The following is an 8,536-nucleotide window of genomic DNA, read 5'->3' as shown; positions in this document are numbered from 1 at the left end:
TGTTTGCATGTTCTATACAGTCTCACAGGAACGTTAAAGCTGCAGTTTCACTATAGTGGAAAGTGCTTTTTGCAAAAATGCTTCATCCCACTGCAGGCTCATATTATAGATGGACTTGGTCATGGCTAGACGGTAACATTGCAAATTGCACAAATTGTGAAACTCACGAGATGGCTAAGGTAATTTTCTACAGTATATGTCAACTGTTGTGGCAGCCAGAGAGCTAGTTAGTTAGTTTTTTCCTGATTTGTTATTTTAGATGCATGAACCCTAATGTGTGGGTTTTCAAACTCAGAGGGTGTGAAGAAAGAGAGGGTCTGCAATTTGCGTCAAAAATCACACTTCTTCTCAAAGTCATAACTCGGTCTAATCTTAACATGCAGACGTGATACACACATTCTTATATTGCGAATAAACATCCGTAGATCCACTTAAAAGTCATAGAGACAAACACGTTCCTTATAACTCCAGAACCTGCCTCAAAATCATCACGTTTTTAAGTTTCCTTCAGTAATAAAGTAAACCAGCGGTGATTTTCTGTACATCCATGGGCACAGTATAAACATGAAGCACTAATGGCTAAATTGGCAAATTTTAATGGTGCCAATTTGCCAAAATGTAAACAAAAATATATAATATAGTGCTGCAGCTAACGATTATTTTCATTGTTGATTAATCTGTTGATTATTTTCTTGATTAATCGATTAGTTTGGTCTATTAAATGTCAGAAAATGATAAAAAAAAACGTCTATCAATGATGACATCATCAAATTGTTTTGCCCACTACTTTACTGTCTACTACTGAAAATATTCACATTTAAGAAGCTAGAATCAGAATTTTTTTTGTATTAAAACAATTACCCAAACCGATTAATTGATTATCAAAATAGTTGATGATTAATGTAATAGTTGACAACTAATTGATTAATCAATTAATCGTTGCAACTCCAATAAAATAACAGGCCTGAAGTTGTAGTCGTAAACTTCCTGTTTACATCCCTCAAAGCCCCAAAAATAATGGAAAATGTAGTTCCAAAATTTAGAGCATAATCATCCCCCAAATCAAAACCAGACAAAGAATGATTATAAGAATTACAAAATCCATTAATATGACCTTTTGTCATGTTGCACAGTCAGTATTATGAGGCTCAGATTGTCCCATCAACATGGTTCTATGTCAGGAACACTGACACTCTCCTCTATTCATTCATGTACAGATAGTTTCCGTATGTTTGGGGGTGCCCACAGTGTCAGACTTTGAAAACCCCCCTCCTCATGGATCCATAGAGCAACATTCATTTACTCAACCACTATTTCCCATTTAGATAAGTAATTTTTTTTGCAATACTGCAGGCACGGTATGAGGAACAAAGTGCCTTTGGTACACATTCCTGTAACTGCAGTATGAAAGCCCACACTGTCCAGATAGCATTCACAACGTAAAGCTGATAACTTGGTGTGTGTGGAGTGACACCTCCCCTTGTAAAAGAACAGGAAATTAGAGAAACACATTGCTATCAGGGCAACTGAGAGAACCTACAAAGCACACCATCACATCACACCTCCTGTATTTGTCAGATGCATTATCACATTATTATATTCACAGTTTACCCAACTCCCCGGAGAGCGAAGAAAATATGCCTTTGCGAGGCTCATTCTGCCAAAAAGGTTGCCATGACAATGAGATTTCACTCTTTTTTTCCCCCTCCCCTTTAGTTTCACTACATTCAACTCTACTCCTTCATCATGTACGATTATTATTAAAATATCACCATTGTAACAGTTTTGCCTAGGGATATCATTTCAGCTGCTGCTTTGTATTTCGTGGAACTGTTTTCCAGTTTCTAAAACAGAATTATAGAGGAAGATTACAACCTTTTGCACCTCAGAGGTAGTCGCTGGAAGCTTGGTGTCACACAGCAAATTGGTTATGTGATGGTGTTCTTCTTACTGTTGGGGATGAAAATACATTTCTAGCAAAGCTGGGGAACATTTTTTTATATCACAGCGAACTCGTACAGTGTGAAGTACTGTGAGGACATCGTGTTACCAGAGAAGTAGGACAAAACTGGCTCCACTGTCTCAAACACATTCAGGTCACACAAAGGCTGAATGACTTAATGACTTTTCTTTTGTGTCTTATCAAAAGGGATGACCCGTTTTTGATGTCACCTCATTGTACCGACTTCTAAGTGCCGCACTATACAGAAAACTGGCTAGCGAGCGTACTGGCGAGCGTACTTTGATTAGGCGGCTGTGGCTTAGAGGGTAAAGCAGGTTGTCCACCAATCGGAAGGTCGGTGGTTTGATCCCCGGCTGCTCCGGGTCACATGACGATGTGTCCTTGCGCAAGACACTTAACCCCAAATTGCTCCCGAAGGTATAGCCATCGGTGTGTGAATGAGTATTTAGATTAGATCCTGATGGGCAAAGTTGGCACCTTAGTAGCCTCTGCCATCAGTGTGTGAATGTGTGTGTGAATGGGTGAATGCTGACATGTAGTATAAAGCGCTTTGAGTGGTCGGAAGACTAGAAAAGCGCTATATAAATGCAAGTCCATTTACCATTACAGGGATGGCATTATCAGTGGTAACCACTGTATGAACGCTGTGCAGTGCAGCAGCGATTAGTTAGCCAGTGGGACACACACAGCTTCAATTCACATGATGGGTATCGAATGAATTACTCTATTGGTATCAGTATCACTTTAAGGGTTTTGGTATGTACATTTTTAAAAGATGTGCAAACTGCAGCCTCACAACAGCGACGCTAGCAGGCGGCTGGTTGTGTAAAAGCCTCACACACACATCATCTTCCCAAACGCCTCACACATCAGCACACACATGTTACAGGTGTCGGCGAAGGTTGCAAATCACTTCCTCTCAAAGAGAGCTCCCGCCATCGCCTTCAGCCCACCAGTCCAGCACTTGTTATTGTGATAGATGACGAGACAGACAGACACACACAGAGAGACTCATTAAACACACCACAACAGTGACCCCAGCTGGACAGCTCCAACCCTGAGATCTGATACCACGTCTGGGTTTGTTTGGCTTCTCTGACTGCACCTCCCAGAGCGGTTGCACCTCTAACCCTTTTCATCACTTCACCAAGAGAAAAATACAAAAAGCTAAACCCCATCCAGAGGCTTGGATAGAGTATCTGCACCGTCTGCGTGGCTGGTGTTATTCTTCTTCCGGCAGCTCTTTTCTGCTGTGCAGCCGGTCCTGTTGAGTTTGTTCCCACTTGAGCCATACATAGAAATAATGTGTTGAATACACTATGCCTTTGTGCATTTTTAACAAAGATTTAAGCTTCTGTTGAATATAAAAGTCCTGCCAACATAAATCCTTGAAGCATCAATATAGAGACATGTTTTATATTCGTGAATAGCCGATAACCTCAGTAAATAAACGTCGCTGACACCACTCTGGCACACACAGTATGAATACAGCTGCGTCACTCCAACGTCCTTGAGGTTCCCACACCCTAATACTAATCTGTGACATTTCTTACAGCGTGGAAGCCTCTTTCAATACATTTTTATAATATACTCAAGCTTTTCCTAAAGGATGATATTTTGTCAGAAACCAGATTTGAGAGATGTCTTTGTTACGAGCGGAGGGAGGGCAGTGAAAGAACTTTAGCTAACCTCTCGTCCACAGCAGTTTATGAGCTCAAGGGGAGCCTCAATCCACACGAGTGTCAAGAGTAGAAGGAGTGAGTGCTGAGCAGTGCAGAGGTCAGAGTGACCAGAATATTGAAGGCAGAGAAAGCTCTTCTAAACAGGAAGAGAACGTTTTAAGGGACTGTATTTCTTTTTCCAACCCTTGTGCACCACTAGGGACATTTCAGGCTCTTTAATTTTAATTTTTTTTCAATCATTTTGGCTGTGTTAGTGCGTATGGCATACATTTTGGTAAGTGTGTGAGGTTTTTTTTATTTTGGAAGTTCAACCTCAGCTCCTATAATGAGTCTGTAATAAACTGTGTAGCCAAAACTCATACACTCAGACCCTTAAGGACAAAAATGTCCCCATTGCAACCCATTAAAACCACAGTTTTTGACCCCATAGGCCATTACAGCATAGAATCATGCATTTTATTATATCAGGCTTTCAAACTAGAGCACTGGCTTCAAAATTGTAGTTTTTACTCTTTTCTTTTTTGCAAATACATGCTATTTTCCTGGTTTACACAGAATGTGAAAAATAAATAAATAAAAATATAAAATAAATAAAATAAATAAAATAAATAAAATAAATAAACAAATAAATAAATAAATAAATAACAGTGGCTGAAGTCTCTGAACAAGAATATTTGGTAGTGACTGATGTTGGTTAAAAAATCTAACTCAGTGAAAGTGTTAAATAATATTAATATATAGTATTTTTTATAGCAGTTTTAGGAAGCGGACATTTTTGTCCTCTAAAATAACAACTGGGAGGGTTTTCTTATAAAAAATCATTGCACAAAAAATAAAAATGCATCAAAATGAATGTTGTTCCTAATCATTGACATAACCCAGACTGTGAAAAACAATTAACCTGGCATTTAGTATGCATAAAATAATTAAATTTTTGTGATTTATATATATACTGTATATTTTTTTTTTTAAAAAGTGGCATTATGTAAACTCAGTGAAAGTAAAAAATAATATTAATATATCATTTAATGACAGTTTTTTTGACACAAATTGTGTCCTCTAAGGACATCAGAAAATAAAAAAATAAATCTAATATTTCCATCAATAAGATGGTTTCTGTGTGTGCCATGCATCATAATAATAATCCTAACCCTAACCCTATGACCATATGCCGAGGACAACAATCCACTCTGTGTATCAGGGATTTATTTTTCTCATCAAAATATAGTGTAGGGCTGAAATGTCACATCCCACGTCTTCCTCTATTATGTAACAGAACGCAGACCTGTAGTAAAGTTAAATATGTCACATAAAGTCTGCAGGAAGGATTAGGCCTCATGTAATTGGCTTAGTTTCTGCATAGTATACAGTGTAATATGATTTGATCTAATTCATGTTTCTTGTTATTATTTAGAAACTAGGAAGGGGCGATAAAAAAGGAGTGTAGTTGTAACAACTGTTCATGTCTTTTTGCGCTAAAACAGAAAAACCCCAATCATTTTGGTACTATATCTAACCAGGGAGAGGGGATATTATAAGGTGTCTGTGTCATGGATTGCTCTCCAAAAAACAATTAAATGCTCAACTTAAAAGTAAGTTAATAGTCTTGAATTTAGATTTTCCAGCTGACAAGGAAAGTTTGGTTTGTTAAAAATCAATATCGAGACACTATTAAAATGTGCTGCAGCCAAATTAAATCCTTTTTCACATATTGAAAGACCTTTTTTTAATCTCAGTATAAAATGCACCGTATTAAATTACTTGTCAAGACGGACGTTTGTGTGTAGTGTTCAGCCCGAGTCAATAGCCAGGTTCTCACCCAGCCAGACAAAAGCGTGGCTAGCCGAGCCTCACTCAGCACCCGTATCACGACTCGGAGCACCAACAGCAACTATTCTGTGATTCCCTTTTTCCTCCTCTCCAATTCTGCCCCGACCGAGCATACCATGAGCCTCCTCTGAGACGCTTCAGCTTTGCCTTTGTGTCTTGCGTGTATTCTCTGTATTGTGATGAAAAGGAGAGGCAGCAGAGAAGTCAACAAGAGTTGGAGCACAGTGAACTCCGCAGGGTCATGCTATTCATATTAGCACACAAAGTGAAATACAGAATAATATGGGCATGATATGAGTGGTGTGCAGAAGTGGGAAGAAACGGACTATTTCTAAAGTAACAAGAGGTACTCATTCGCTAAATTAAATAGCACACGTCCTAAGAAAAATCCAATTGATGTTATTTAGGTCATTGCCCCGAGTCGGCTATAATATAACATCTTCTGTGTCCGTGGGCCATTCTACAATTTAACCAGTCTGCTCGAACTTTAAACTCCAACACTACCAGCCAATCAGTAACCAAAGAAATATTCTACTAAGGCCCCAAAAACCAGAAATCTTTTCAAAGCAAAATACAAGTAGTCTGTGGCAGAAATGTCCTTTCTTTCTGTTTTCCTATCCTGTTAATCATCTCACGACCTCTAAAGACCTTTACACACCATGAGGCGTGACGAATAACGCGAAACACGAAAATGCAAAATACTTCCCCTGCAAATATTGTGTGTCTAAGGCTTTTATTGTGAAAGGGAAGAACCGAAGGAGTGGATCTGGTATGCACCGCCTTTGTCACGATTGAAAGGAGTAATAAAGTTTGACGTTTCGTGGAGCTCGCTGTTACCTGGAAATGTTTACTCATGGTACGTGTCCACAGGGGCGTTTTTTATCGCGAAGGGACGCGACGCTTCCCAACACTGGACGCTTGGTATGCTGTCCCTAGAAACAAGGCACTCGGCTCCTGATTGGACGAACGCTTTCCCGCCGTTGGCTGCAGCTCCCAGCTTTCAAACCGGAACCAGTATGGAGGCTCGTTTGGAAACTTTCTTTTCTTATTTCACTTAAATAGTTCAGTGAAATGTGTTTCTGAAAACATTTGAGGCGAGAAATAATCCATGCAGTTGTTGAATCTGTCTTTATTTTGGATCGACAACGTTTATTTTAAAAGATCTTCGGGAGTTTGGAGAGGCGGCGAGTCGCGTTGGACGCCCGTGATTTGCATAAAGTAGACGAGCCCTCAACTTCATGCAAATGAGGAGCGGGCGTCGTGACGCCTAGTCTCTCGAATCGCGATGCCACGCTACCAGAATGCATTGCGCGGCTACTTACATAGACAATGAATGGGGGGCGTGGAAAGCACGGATCCTGTGGACACGTACCGTCAGAGTATGTGCTTGTATGTGCTGCTTCGTGGTCTACTCCCGGGCCAACATGGCAGCTCGTTTTGAAAACGTTCTCCTATATATTAAGAAAATAATTCACTGAAATGTGTTTCTGAAAACCTCTGAGGTGAGAAATAAGGCGTGCAGTTACTGAATCTGTCTTAATTTTAGATCGACAACGGTTAGTTTAAAGGATTTTCATGAGTTTCCAGAGGCGGCGAGTCACCATTTGGTTTATGGGATGAGTAGTTTCTTCTCTTTTCCAATTTGTTTTGCTCCAAATCAAATGTTTTATGGTCACGATTCATCTCGTAGTTGGTTGTCTTAGTTCCATGCTTAAAACTCTTTATATAAGGATTTTTTTATGTAAGTATGAACCTGAAAATGAGCATGATATGGCCCCTTTAAGTACACATTTCAAACCCTTTTACAAGATTATTGTATATTAAAAAGTCCGCCAGTAACAGCGTCCACCACCTAGACTTATTGATCCATAAAGGTAGCACATAACTGAGCTAGTTTTTGTTGCACCTGTAGTGTACTGGACACATTTGTGAATAGATGTAGCGGTAGTGCTCCACCTGGCAGCTGTAATGGCCCACTCATCAGGCTACATGATCATATCACAGCAATACAGCAGCTTGAGCTCCGTCCCAGCGTGTGTGTGCGATGGACTTTGAGACTCTGTCCTTTTTACAAAGCCATTTCAAACAGTTTGCAGTGTCTGCTCGACACAGTTCATCAGCAGCGGGGGTTTTTAGGTTTCATTTCAATTTTCTCTTCTTCTTTTTTTTCGTTCTTCATTCTGCCGGGCTCAGCGGGAGTGAGATTCACTGTTCAGGTATTCAGGGAGAAGAATAGAAAGGGCATTGCTTGTGGTGCAGGACAAAAAAAAACTTTTAGAGTCGCTGTAACACAGCCATCATTAAATACTCAATTTTCAGACCTTGCTGGCTCCGCAGTAAACGGACATTTATCACGCTTGATTCAGCAGCCTGAGAGATGGCTGGGCGAGTCTACATGACGGATGAAAGCTGGAACGCCTGCTAAATTCAATTAAGTGGCCTTTTATTGTCAAGGTGGATCAACAAATCCTCTGGGGACAAGAGAGGTGAAATAATGTTATTGTCTGTCACCAAGCTATTAATTTAGAGGGTGCTACAAATACGTTAATCTTCACTTATCTTGTGCTGAAGTACAGCAGACACACTTTCCTGCAGTTAGGTAGGGATTACAAATGCTGAAGGTAAATGCTCGATGAATTAATTAAATGCTAGAAATGCTCAATAAATAAATTAATATGTTATTAATTGTACCAAAAGTAATATTAAAAATAAATATGGGCATTAATTAATTGATAAAATGTTTTACTTTGCATCTTTATTTTTTTTTACCTTAGTATTAATTCCCCTCTATTTCTACTCTTCTATTTAATTTTATTTATTTATTTATTTATTTATTTATTTATTTATTTATTTATGTATTTATGTATTTATTTATTTATTATTTATGTATTTATTATTTATAATATTATTATTATTATATTATTTTATTTATTTATTTATCATATTATTATTATATTATATTATTTTATTTATGTATTTATTTTAACATAAATATTTTATTAATTTCAATTTTATTTCCAAATGTAATTATTAATTATTTTATTTATTTATACATTTATTT

Source organism: Sebastes umbrosus, chromosome 24 (genome assembly GCF_015220745.1).
Source record: "Sebastes umbrosus isolate fSebUmb1 chromosome 24, fSebUmb1.pri, whole genome shotgun sequence".
NCBI classification, from domain to species: domain Eukaryota; kingdom Metazoa; phylum Chordata; class Actinopteri; order Perciformes; family Sebastidae; genus Sebastes; species Sebastes umbrosus.
The sequence above is the reverse complement of the archived record's forward strand: the minus strand, read 5'-3'. Positions refer to the sequence as shown.